Source organism: Grammomys surdaster, unplaced genomic scaffold (assembly GCF_004785775.1).
Source record: "Grammomys surdaster isolate TR1022 unplaced genomic scaffold, NIH_TR_1.0 202, whole genome shotgun sequence".
NCBI lineage: Eukaryota > Metazoa > Chordata > Mammalia > Rodentia > Muridae > Grammomys > Grammomys surdaster.
This window is the reverse complement of record NW_021604647.1, coordinates 822131-835103: the sequence shown is the minus strand read 5'-3', so window position 1 is coordinate 835103 and position 12973 is coordinate 822131. Positions and strand designations below refer to the sequence as shown.

At 46.8% G+C, this 12973-nt stretch overlaps 1 protein-coding gene across 5 annotated transcripts in view; it reads left to right on the top strand.

Annotated features, from left to right (window-relative positions):
- Window positions 1-12973, top strand: part of Tango2 (transport and golgi organization 2 homolog) — a 46542-nt gene that overhangs the window by 1673 nt on the left and 31896 nt on the right. The window contains exon 1 of one of the 5 annotated variants that reach the window (XM_028770491.1): window positions 1921-1953. The exons of 2 other annotated variants lie outside the window; for them this stretch is intronic. The gene's annotated coding sequence lies outside the window, so the exon portion shown is untranslated. Of the gene's footprint in view, window positions 1-1920; window positions 2199-12973 lie in introns of those variants that run through there. 2 more of the 5 variants (XM_028770489.1, XM_028770488.1) reach the window with 2 other exon arrangements.

Genomic DNA, 12973 nt, shown 5'->3' with positions numbered 1-12973 from the left:
TCTCTCTCTCTCTCTCTCTCTCTCTCTCTCTCTCTCTCTCTCTCTCTCTCTGTCTCGCCTCTCTCTCCTTCGTTCCTTCCCCCTCTGTGTGTGTGTGTGTGTGTTTGTGTATGCTTCTTCCTCTCTCTGTCTGTCTCCCTCCTTCCCTCCTTCTCCAGCTAGCTGCTGATCATCTCTGTAGGGACAGTGCCTGGAAAGCCACAGAGAAGGTGTATGTCAGGAAGAACTTCCTAACCAGTTGACACTTAAATCTTAAAAAGGTGGTTACAAAAACTGGTGAGCTCCCATTCTGAGGAGGCTCTGCACAATGAGCCAGGCTCAAATGGGAGAGAATGTCAGTGTGAATAGCTATCAAAATAGGGGCAAGGAATGGGATTCCCTTCCCCTGTAGAAAGGATTGATGAGAAAGCTTATCCCCCTCTGAGGTACATGGCTTGGTGATTTGAGGACAAGCTACTGTGTATCGGATATAACCCAGACCATGCTCTTTATGCCCTACTTGTTCATTACTACCTCTCAGTCCTGGAGGCCAAGTGGTCTGGTTGCTCAGCTGGAGACAGCTGGCCGGAGCTCAGGGTGATTGTGCTAAGGTGGAGGCAGAATGGAAGTGCCTAGCTAGGTCTGCCGCCTGCTGGCCAGGAGACATGGTCTATGGAGTCCTGCCTTGTTTGCAAATGGTTTCCTTTAGCTCTCAGAAGGAATAAGGAGTGAGGCTGTGTAAGACAGGGCAGAGCAGACCTGAGGCTGGTTCTGGCTGCAGCCTTACCTTTGCCTCTCTGCTTTCCAGTTTTCTGCAAAGCGTAAGCATTGCAGTTTGTAACCATGGCGCCTAGATCGTTCATGCAGCTAATGCCACTTGGCATCTTTAAAAAATTTTTAATTACATTTTATTTTGTGTGTATGCACCACAATGCACATGTGGTAATCAGAGAACAGGGTAAAGGACTCAGTTCTCTCTTCCCACCATGTGGATCCCAGGGATGGAACTCAGGTGGCGGAGTTTGACAGCAAGCATCTATACCCAGGCGGCCATCTTGCTAGCCCTTTATTTTTCTTCAAGTGAATAGCTTAACTGCTCTGAGCGATTATGTTTAAAGTGGAGTGAATGAGAATTGGGTATCAAGACAACTGGGTTGAGAACCCGTAGTACATTATCATTGTCTTTTACGTGGTTGTCATCCTTGTCGCTGTATTGACCTTGGGGAGGACCTCTGATGCTCCTTCTTAGTGATACTCAATCCCCTGACACAACCTGATGCTAACAGGCACAGGAAGCCCCCAGTGAGTGTCTCAACCCTGTTCTAAATACCCACAGTCATTCATTGTCCAAACATAGCTCAAGTGTGGTAAATTCCTCATCCTTGGGGTCTGGGCCTGCAGGACAGCCTCCGTGACTACTTAAGTACTATGGCAGGCACGGTGGAGCAGAAGTCCATGTTCTGTGTTGTTTTCTAGTGCGGGGGATACAGTAGACGAGGGATCAGAGGCTAGGGATACAGACGGTCTGGATGGACTTGGAAGTGACAAAGGGAAGGGAGGGCTATTCAGGACAGATGATATGGTCTAGAGGTAAAGACCAGGACACAATCTAAAGGAGGTGGGGGTGGGTCCAGCGCCTGAACCGCGTGGGGTGCAGGGGCTATCTCAATCTCTCAGAGATAATCCACAGGCTGAGGAGCTGTGGCAGCATGAAAGGACCAGATGCCCGCACAGCTCCTGCCTTGGCTCGTCTCCGGTCCTGGGCATCTCCAGTCTTGGCGCAGCTACGGGGGCGGAGCGCTGTGTCTCTGAGCGACAGCACATATAACCAACAAGGCCGCGGCTCTGGGTTTGCCGCTCTGCCCTTCGCTGCTGCGCTCTATAGCGAGTGCTCTGGCGGCTGGCCGGGCGGGTCCTGGGCTGGCCGCTAAGGCGCGCGGGTGCGGCACCCGGAAGTCGGCAGCGGAGGAGGCGGTGAGTGTGCGGCGGGCGGCTGGGGCTAGCGGGCTACGCTCCTGGCGGGGCTGACCCACAGTCGGGCGCCGGGCTCCTGGAACGCGGTCTGGACCAGGTTGGTCGAGGACGAGGCGGTGCGCACCTTCTCGTCCTAGCTCAGTTTTCCCTTTCCAAGGCATTAAATGAAAACTAAACCGCCTGCTGCCTCGGGACTCTAGTCCGACAGACCAGACTGTCTCTGACAATTGAAAGCAACCCGCACGGTACTGGAAGATGTTTCTGTTTATCCCTGTCAGGATTGGGTGCGGGGAGGGGGTCACGGCAGCAGGAGCAGACTTGCTGTGTAAAAGGCTAGATTGGCGAGACAGAGAGATGCATGGTTGTTGCAGGGTGGAGGGCTGCAGCCTCCAGCGTCAGGGATTACTCTGGAGCCTAGTCATGTCGCCCCTCTCACTCTGAAACCTCCTATGTGGCCTCAGGCTTCACAGTATGTCAGAGTAGACAGCAAGTGCTAGGTCATTCCTATGCCTGATACGAGTTTTACTGGGCTGGCGTGGTAAACCCTCGGTCAGAACGGGAGGACATTGCGTATCGGCTGCATCCAGGCCAGGCTGGCCCTATTCTAGGCTCATTGGGAGCGGAGGTTTTGCTTGTTTTTCTCTTGGACAGTGGACAAGGAGGACCTGACGTTGAGACCCCATCCATATACCTTCAGCATCTTTCCTGTGTTTCCTTCTGCCTGATAAGTCACGTCTTTAGAATGTACCTTATGCCCTTGCAACAAGTCCCTGAATCTTCCCCCACTTTCCTCAGTGAAGTGTCTTGCTCAGCAGACCTGTCTGCTGTCTGAGCCTGCTGACTACTGTTTTGCCACTCCTAAGCTCAGCCATCTTCTATGGGGTAGATGTGACAGGTAGATGTGACAGGTGAATGACACATCCCCTAGACAATTTTTTAATGTAGTATTCATCGGTCCAACCTTGTACATAGTGAAGAAAGACTCTAGCTAAGGAGTCAAGTGTTTCCAAGGTTGTTCCAGGCCAGGGTGGTTGGCTTCCAAGCCTGTGCTTCTCCCCTCTCCCTGAGACCTCCTGGATCACGTGATCTGCTGGAGAGGGTGACTGTTCCCACATGGAACAGAGCCTCTGCTCCGCCTTCAGATTCCTAGTGTTGCTGCAGGCTTGTGGGATGCTGTGGTGCTCGCATCTCTTCAGGTTGCCGACCAAGGTCTCCAATCCCACATTTTCATTTTACTTTTGCGTCTTTATTTTACTTCGTGTTTGGGGGACATGTGGGCAAGAGGCATGGCTCCTAGCTGTCACTCTCAGCAGCCTGAGAAGTTCCCCTAGTTTTAAGGACCTAACCTCAGATCACACCAGGCTTTGATGCTGAAAAGAATTCCAGGCTAGCCAGCTTATGAAGCAGAGGTGGAGATTGTGTTAAAGGTATTTCAATAGAGGCTTAAATAAGTAAAACATACCCCAGACCTGGGGCTTGGAGCTTCTCAGAAGCAACTCATTGGGTGAGGTTTAAAAGTTCTGCCTTATCACTTGCATGGTTTTTCATGGCTCCTAACTAGGTTAAAAGTCAAAAGTTCAGCCCTTGGGGGACAGAGGGAGGTAGGATATCTTACTGTAAACAGTTTTGTTTGAGGTTCTCAGACAAGGGCTGGGTAAAGAGATAAGGCCATACCCAAGGTCATATGCATTTTTTCATGATTTAAGCATGCTGCATTGCTATCTTAACATAAAATACCTGTAAAGGAGGCTGGGCATAGAGGCTCACACCTTTAATTCCAGTACTTGAGATGCAGAGGCAGGCAGAACTCTGTGAGCTTAGTCAGGGCCACACAGTGAGAACCTGTCTCAAAAATAAATGAATAAATAAATAAATAACTGTAAAAATCTGTATATGAAGAGCGAGGTAAGCATCAGCAGCCCACAGTGCTGATTGTGCTGGACCATTTGCTTTTCAGCTGGCAAATGCATTAGCTCTGGTCCAGGAGGAGGTCCTGCTCTTGCTTCTCCTCGCTTCATCATTGGCCTGTGTCTCCACCCTGCCCCACCTAGATGCAGCCCTCAGTCTGATCATCTACTTGCTCTCATGTATGGTACCCATAGACCTTCCTTGGATGTGGGTGACCACCTGTACAAAGTACAGGATGGGAAGGCTTGGCGGAGCTCCAGAAACAGAGCCAAGCTTGTTGTTGACACTGTGAGGAAGAACCAGAGTTCATTTTTTGATGATGTGTCAGTCAGCTTACAACAGTAGTGACTGTGAGTCTGGCATATGTTGGTTCAGACCACAGGACTTACTTGGTAAAGGCCTCCTGACAACAAGGTCACCTCAAACCAAATTAATGTTTGAGATATTCTGTACCACTTCCACTTATTCTTATCTTTGAGGCAAGGTTTCCAATATAGTCTTGACTAGCCTAGAACTTGCTGTGTTGCCCAGGCTGGCCTTGAATTCATGGCTGTTTTATTTCTCAGCCTCCAGGGTGCTGTCAACTTTATTATTCTGTGTGTGTGTGTGTGTGTGTGTGTGTCTGTGTGTCTGTCTGTCTGTATCTGTCTATCTGTCTGTGCCTCTGTATGTGTCTGTGTCCCCTAGGCTGACATTGAATTGGCCATCTTCCTGTCTCTGCCTCCTAGGTGCGAAGATCACAGGTATGCATGCTACACCCAACTTCTTTTTAAGATTTCAAAAATCATGTATACAAACTTAAAAAGACCAGCCTCCACATCCCAGCAACTCCTCCAGTGGCACACTGCTGACACTCATGTCTGTTGACAAAGTGTCTCAGTGCTTGGCTCTATCCTCATTGGGGAAGCCGTGTGCTAGAGATGGTGCCATAGTTAAGAGCACTTGCTCTTGCACAGGTTCTGGGTTTGGCTCCTAACACCCAGATAGCAGCTTACAGTTCCAGTTCCAGAAAGCCTAACATCCTTTTGACCTTTGGAGGCACCAGAAATGCACATAGTACACACAGACATACATAGAAGCTGAATACTCATATGCATAAATAAATATGTTTTAAGGATTTACTTATTTATTTTATGTATATGAGTACACTGTAGCTGTCTTCAAACACACCAGAAGAGGGCATCAGATCCCATTACAGATGGTTGTGAGCCACCATGTGGTTGCTGGGTATTGAACTCCGGACCTCTGGAAGAGCAGTCTTAACCACTGAGCCATCTCTCTCTCCAGCCCCTCTTTTTTTTTTTTTAATAAGAAATGCCATATTTTGTCTGGGCATGGTGGCACACACCTTTAATTCCAGTACCTGGGAAACAGGTGGGCAGATCTCTAAGAGTCTGAGGCCAGCCTGGTCTATGTAGTGAGTTCTAGATCAGCCAGGGCTCCTGTTTCAAAAACAAACAAACAACAACAACAGAAACCCAAATGAAACTAAACAGAATATCCTATTTATGTATTTATTATTTAATACAAAAATGAGGTGATAGAGGCCACCTGAAGGCCAGGCCTGTACCTATTGTGGGGGCAAGGGACAGGCTGGCCTTCCTACCAAGGGGAAGTTGAAATGCTTGCCTGCCCTGTATCCAGAGCTTTCTGTCAAAGCCATGGTATGTTTGGTTTGTGCTATTCCTTTGAACTGTGAAGAGACAATGACACCCTGGTGTGAGGCTGAGTTAATGTCCACAGAAGATTGGAGAGACCTGAGGAAAAAGTATCACAGGAGACAATTTGTCATGGTGAACTGCTGTGTAATAGCTGGATTGAACAGCACTGGCTTACACAGCTCTGGCTGCCAAGGTGGGAGGAGAGGAGGTGCTGCAGCTGATTGGCTGCCTGGAGGATTTCTCAGCCAAGGTCTCAGGAATGGCGACATTGTGTTCCATGTGTGTTTACCTCTTCTGCTGGCAGCTCCCTCCCTAGAGCCCAGATCGCAACCCATCACATCTGTCTTGTCCTGCCCAAAAGGACAGCTTCACCCACAGCAGCTACTACAGCCGGCAGTGATTAGCTGTGGGACCTGCCACTGACCATCTTTTTCAGACTGATATTTTTACTTCTTGTCATTAAAGTTGTCAGCTGACTGCATGAGTCCCACAGCCTCTGCCCAAAGCCTTGATCCATACACCCCTGATAGACTGTCTCAAATTGTTATATCTCCAGCTCGGAAGTCAGAAGAAAAAAAAAAATCTCCCGTTACACGTTCCTTTGTGTGCCCTATTTGCCGCCTTTCTGCCCATGTACCTTGCTTGCTTTTTTTTTTTTTTTGGGTTAGGTCCCAGTGTATGTTGCACAGTGCTCAGGTGAGTGAGACCATTGTCAGGCAGTCCACTCATGCTCTGCCCTGTGCACCTGTGTTCTGTGCCATGACATCGGCTCACTCTTACTTTCTGTCTCTTTGCTGTATATATTAGCATGGGGAGAGAGCAGGGTGTATGGGCTTCCTTCTAGGGCTCTTTGGAGGTAGACAGCTTTCTTCTTTGTCTTGAAACATGCCAACTGCAGGTGCACAGGTTTTCAGCATCTCACATGATGGATTCTACCAGGGAGTCCATCCATTCACAGGCAGAGGCAAATGCCATTGCTGGCACCCAGGCATCTGCTTCTTGTTGTCAGACTGTCCTTGAGATCAGATGGTTCTGTCTGCCTTCTGACTCCATGGACAGACAGATTTTGCTTACATCTAGTCTGTAATGGCTATCCCTGGTTGTCAACTTGACTATATCCGGAATGAACTACAATCCAGAATTGGAGGGATCACCTCTGATCCAGATCTTGAAGCTGGAAGACACAAGTTTCTGACCTGGATCTTGGCATGGAGATCTTGAGGCATAGTGGATATGAAATACAGGCCTTTAATCCCAGGAGACTAAGGCAAGGAAATCTCTGAATTCAAGGTCAGCCTGGGACAAAGCAAGTCCCAGATCCAGGCATGGTGATACACACCTTTAATCTGGGCCACACCTGCTGGAAACCTATATAAGGACATTGGAAGAAGGAAGATTGCTTTTCATCGCTTGCTTGCATTTACTTCCCTGCACTTCTACAGAAGACCAGCTGAAACAACTAGCCTTGTGGGACTGAGCAACTACTAGATTCTTGGGCTTCCCATTCACAGCTGACCATTGTTGGGGTAGTTGGACTACAGACTGTAAGTCATCACTATAAATTCCCTTAATATATAGACATTCCATAAGTTCTGTGACTCTAGAGAACCCTGACTAATACACTAGTGACTGTACAGAAGACAGTGATGTTTGCTCTCATGGCCGCTACCTACCTGCTGCTACTTTAGGAGCAGGGGCTTGTTGCTGTTTGCTATTGTGTGCCGCTCCAGGGCAGGGGCAGCACCACTGGAAGGATACAAGCTGGCTTTGAGCTATGAGGACTTCACATATAAGGGTCGAGTGCTTGTGAGCGACTTAAGGCATGTATGATATTGGGGTCCATCCCTGGCACCACACGAACATAAGGTGTTGAAGCTTTGGTCCTCCTTACTGTATTGCTTCATGGTCTTTGGTACTGGCACACTGTCTGGCATGGCTAACAGGGATAGTTCTATTTCTGGACTTAGAACTCACAGCCTTTATCCCAACAAGTCAAGTTCCATTGCTGTCCTCAATAAACTCATTAAAAGACTCAAATTAAGGGTCTGGAGAGATGGCTTAGCTGTTAAAAGCTCTTGCTATTCTCACAGAGGACCCTGGTTCAGTTCCCAGCACCTACATGATAGCTTACAACTATCCATAGACATACATGATGTATACAGACATATATGTAGACACTTATACACATAAAATATAAATTTAAAAAAATTAAAGACCTAAGTTAATAGTGAAAAGCAGTAAAAGAAGGCTTCTCCATTATGGCCACATTGGGAAGAAGGACAAAGAGATTGAGTAGCATGCCCACCCCCATGCTTACCCATAAGGACCGTTCCATCAGGTGGTCATGTCCTTTAAGGCACTGGCAGGGGAGGCTTTAAAATTATGGAGTTGTCCTTGTGTTTGTAGTCTTTAGAGAAGGACCTGAACTTAGCAGATCAGTGAAGATACTAAATAGAACATAAGGCCATAATTTAGAAAACTAATCCTAGTGTTCCACCTGACCTCAGGGCTGCTGCATGCCCATGGCTTAACAGTTTAGGGAAGGTGCTAGATAGCCTTAAAGCCTGGCTGATCCCCTCCACAGGGGCAGCCTCTCAGATATAACATTTATTGCAGGGTCCCTAGCAATGAGGGTACAGTTTAAATAGAAGGTAGGAAGTGTCACTAAGCAGTCCAGCAAGGACACTTAGTCTGTCCTGCCAGGCTACTCTCTTTGTGAGGTCATCTGGCACGGTGACTGTTTCCCTGAGTTGTCCCTGGGCATGCCTTTTCTCTCAGCTGAAGATCCCTGGGAGAATTCAGTTCCTCAGGCGCCTTGTTTTTTAACCACTGAGTCAGAATGGGGGCACAAGTGTTTAATTAATGTGTCCTCCTTTCTCCCAGACAGGCCAGTCACAGTGCAGCATTGATGATCCAGCTAGGCTTCTAGAAGATACATGTTTTTGAGCTAAGGTCTCCTGTATTCCAGGATGTCCTTAAATTGAAGAATGGCTGAAGATAACCTTGACCTTCTGAGCTTCCTGTCTATCTCCTAAGTGGTAGAGCTCTATATATGTGCTGCCATGCTAGTGCGTGACAACTCTGTTATTTTAGTTTTTCACTGTTGCAAGAGAGCAGCCAAAGCAGGCTGACTTTATAAACAAAACATATTATCCTTTCTTTCTTTGTTTGTTTCTTTGTTTGTTTCTTTCTTTCTCTCTTCTTTTCTCTCTGTCTTACAGTTTTGGATATTGAACACATACAAGGTGTGGTGCCTGTAACTCTGGCAAGCCCCCATCTTCCACTGGCTGCATAATCCAGAAGATGGCCATGTCAGGAGCATGTGCTTTCTGCTATTGTAATAACTTGGTTGTTCAAAAGCCCACAAGATCTCCCCCCACCCTTCGTCCTTTCCAAGGCCAGCATCTTCTTTTACCTAAGGGCCTCCCTCTAGGCCTACAGTTTTTCTTTTTTTTCTTTTAATTTATTTTTATGTGCATGGGTGTTTTACCTGCATGTATGTACGTGTGCCGCATGCCTGTAGCACTCTCAAATGCTAGATGAGGATGTTGTTACTGTATGTAACAGCCCTGTTACATACAGTCTGAACTGTCATGTGAGTTCTGGGTCTGAAACCCAGGTCCTCTGGAAGACCAGCCAGTGCCTTTAACCACTGAGTTATATCTCTCCAGCCCCAAAGATCCAAACTCTTTTAGCGGGCCCCAGCACCTCTCAGCACCGTTGCCCCACGGGGTGCTGGGGCTGATTTTGAGATGTATCTAAACCATAGCATCTGTGAATAGCCGGGAAAGGAACTAGCTCTCTAGACACTGGAGCAGAAACTGGGGTGAAGGTTAACTGCTGTACCATTGGAGCCTGGGGATGCTGCCAGGCCTGAGGGTTTGAGAGTATTAACATGGGACTGGCTGGATGGTTCAGCCAGATACTTGGGCATTGGCTGAGCATTTGGGAAGCTCAGTTGTTCTCCCTTGCATCATCCAAACAGACAAGGCTGGTCTCACTTTGGGCTAGGAAGGGAGTTATTTAAAAAGACAGAAGATACAAAACGTATATAGCAAAGGTGGGAAATTTTAACCAGGTGTGACATATTCCTGTGATCTCAGGACTCAAGAGGTAAAGAAAGGCATGAAGAAAAGGAGTTCAGTCAGTCTTGGCTATATACTAAGTTCAAGCTATTACAACTTAAAATTCAGATTCGTAAGGAAGGGCTGACACAAGATCAGCCTTCAAAAGAACTTTGTTAGGAGAGAGGGTCCTGAAGGGGGAGACCAGGCCCTCATGTCCAGAGAAGAGTTTCATTTCTGTGTACTAAGAATAGCTAGGGGTGGAACACACCTCTTGTTGTTTTGAGACAGAATGTCTTTTTTTTTTTTTCCGGATTTTTTCGAGACAGGGTTTCTCTGTGTAATCCTGGCTGTCCTGGAACTCACTCTGTAGACCAGGCTAGCCTCGAACTCTCGAATTCAGAAATCTGCCTGCCTCTGCCTCCCAAGTGCTGGGATTAAAGGCATGCGCCACCACCACCGGGCGAGACAGAATGTTTTAGAGTTTTATTGCTCTGAAGGGACACTATGACTACAGCAACTCTTGTAAAGGGAAACATTTGCTGGGTGGTGGTAGTGCACGTCTTTAATCCCAGCACTTGGGAGGCAGAGGCAGGCGGATTTCTGAGTTCAAGGCCAGCCTGATCTACAGAGTAAGTTCCAGGACAGTCAGGGCTATACAAAGAAACCCTGTCTTGAAAAACAAAAATAATAATAATAATAATAAAATAAATAAATAAATAAATAAATAAATAAAGGGAACCATGTAATTGGGGCTTGCCTGGCTTTCAGAGGCTCAGTCCATTATCATCATGGTGGGAAGCATAGCAGCGTCCAGGAAGATGTGATGCTAGCAAAGAAGCTGAGAGTTCTATGTCTTGATCCGTGGGCAACAGAAGGAGACTGTGCCACACTGGGTGTAGCTTGAGCATATCAGACCTCAAACACTGTCCCACAGTGACACATATTCTCCAACAAGGCTGTACGTACAAATAGTGCCAGTCACTATGACCAAGCACTCAAATACATGAATCTATGGGGGCCAAACCTATTCAAACTACCACAGGGTTTCATTGTGTAGACCTGGCTGGCCTTGAACTCACAGAGGTCTGCCTGCTTCTGTTGCCTGAATGGTGGGATTAAAGGCATGCACTGCTGTTCAGCTTGGCATACACCTTTAATCCCAGTATTTGGGAGGCTGAGGCAGGCAGAGCTCTGAGTTTTAGACTAGGCTGATCTACATGGTGAATTCTAGGACAGCTAGGGCTGTGTAGGAAGGCCCTGTCTAAAAACAAAACAATAGCTCAAATGCAAGATACTTTCTGGTTTTTACAAACCAGACTTTCACCAGCAACCTTAGAAAACTGAAGTCTTGCGCTTCACTTGTGAAGACTCTTCACATCTTGCACAGCCTTCTGGCGTGGCCCAGCTGTGCCCCAGCTGTGCCTAATAACATCAGTTGTGTATGAGACATGCTGAAAGTTTTCCTTCTTGGCAGTGACTACTATGTCCATGGTGGGGACTAGCAGCCCTTTGAGGTTCAATTCTAGTGCCTCTCCCCCTATCTTCCGGACATGTCAACAGAGGCATTGCCAGGTCCCAAATGTTGTTCCTGAACCTCAGCCAACAGAGGCACACGTGTCCCCCTGAGTATCCATTTTAATTGGGGCTGGGCCCTATAGGAAGTGAGGGGCCTGGTATTTGCCAGAGCTACCCATGACCCTGGTGATAGAGCTGGAGACGGGGAGGCTCTGTAGCTAAGGACAGCTCAGAGAGAGTTGGGGTACTCTCTTGGGGTTGGAAGTCTTGACGGTCACAGAACACTGAGACCTTCCTTTGTCATCTTGTGTGCATAGATGGACCTTGGCTGTTCTCAGACATGGACAGAACTGTATAGCATAGATGTTCATCCATTCATTGTGTATTGACCAGCCCCCTGTGTGTTCTAGCAAGTAGGACATACTTAAGAGTCTACTCCGAGACCCTGGTCAGGGAGGAGTTCCCGTGTAGGCTGTGGGACAGGGTGGAGGTTATGTACTTTGTACATATGGGAGAATCTTTGACCACCTTTCCTCCAGTATCTGCTTAAGGCATTCTAATTTTCTGTAAATATCCTAATAAAGATTGAAATTAATGCTAAGTAAGTGTGGGACTAGCTATACTTTGTAATACCCAGTGTTTATAGCTTAAATCTAAACTGTCTTCTATTAGGCTCATGTTTTCCTTGTTCCTCAGCAGGTCTCACAGTTTTGGGAGGCTGTGGAACCTCTAAGAGGTGGGGCCTAGTTGTTGAAAATAGGAATGGTGGCTCACATCTTTAATCTCAGCACTTGGGAGGCAAAGGCAAGTAGTTCTTTGTGAGTTCGAGGCCAGCATGGTCTTATTTGTGAGTTCCACAGTTGAGACCCCCATCTCAAAAAACCAAAAACGACACAAACAGCAACCAAAAATAAAAAGAAAGTTGGTCACTGGGGCATTATACCCAACTGAAGGTCATTCCTGGCCCTGGTTCAACTACTGTCTGTTTCTTGGTTCTCCATGGCATAGGAGCCTCTGCCACAGGCTAGGTCATGGTCTCCACCATACCCTGCCTGCCATGATGGTCAGAAACTGTGAGCCAAAATCTTTCTTCCTCAAGTTTCTTTCAGATTTCACTGTGGAATAAAAGACACTACTGTAGAAAATTGTCCAGAAAATGTACATTCTTCGTTTTGTAACTAAATCTGACCATGAAGTTTTTAAACCTTTGGAACTGTTCTACAACGTGAATTTACAGGTTTGGAAGTGTGGTCTAGAGAAGCCCCAGAATGTTTTAAGCTTTGTTCAGTGGTTCTGGTATAAGTGAATGGGTAGGATGCAGCTAGAAATACAGGTGGCAAAGTTAGTGCCCTGAGTTTTTAGTCTCTGTCTTTTTATTGGGGAATTGAGTCCACTGATGTTAAGAGATATTAAGGAACAGTGATTGTTGCTTCCTGTTATTTTTGTTGTTAGAGGTGGAATTATGTTTGTGTGGCTATCTTCTATTGAGTTTGTTGAAAGAATATTACTTTCTTGCTTTTTCTAGGGTGTAGTTTCCCTCCTTGTGTTAGAATTTTCCATCTATTATCTTTTGTAAGGCTGGATTTGTGGAAAGATACTGTGTAAATTTGTTTTTGTCATGTAATATCTTGGTTTCTCCATCTATGGTAATTGAGAGTTTTGCTGTGTATAGTAGTCTGGGCTGGCATTTGTGCTCTCTTAGGGTCTGTATGACATCTGTCCAGGATCCTCTGGCTTTTATAGTCTCTGGTGCGAAGTCTGGTGTAATTCTGATAGGTCTGCCTTTATATGTTACTTGGCCTTTTCCCCTTACTGCTTTTGATGTTCTTTCTTTGTTTTATGCATTTGGTGTTTTGACTATTATGTGAT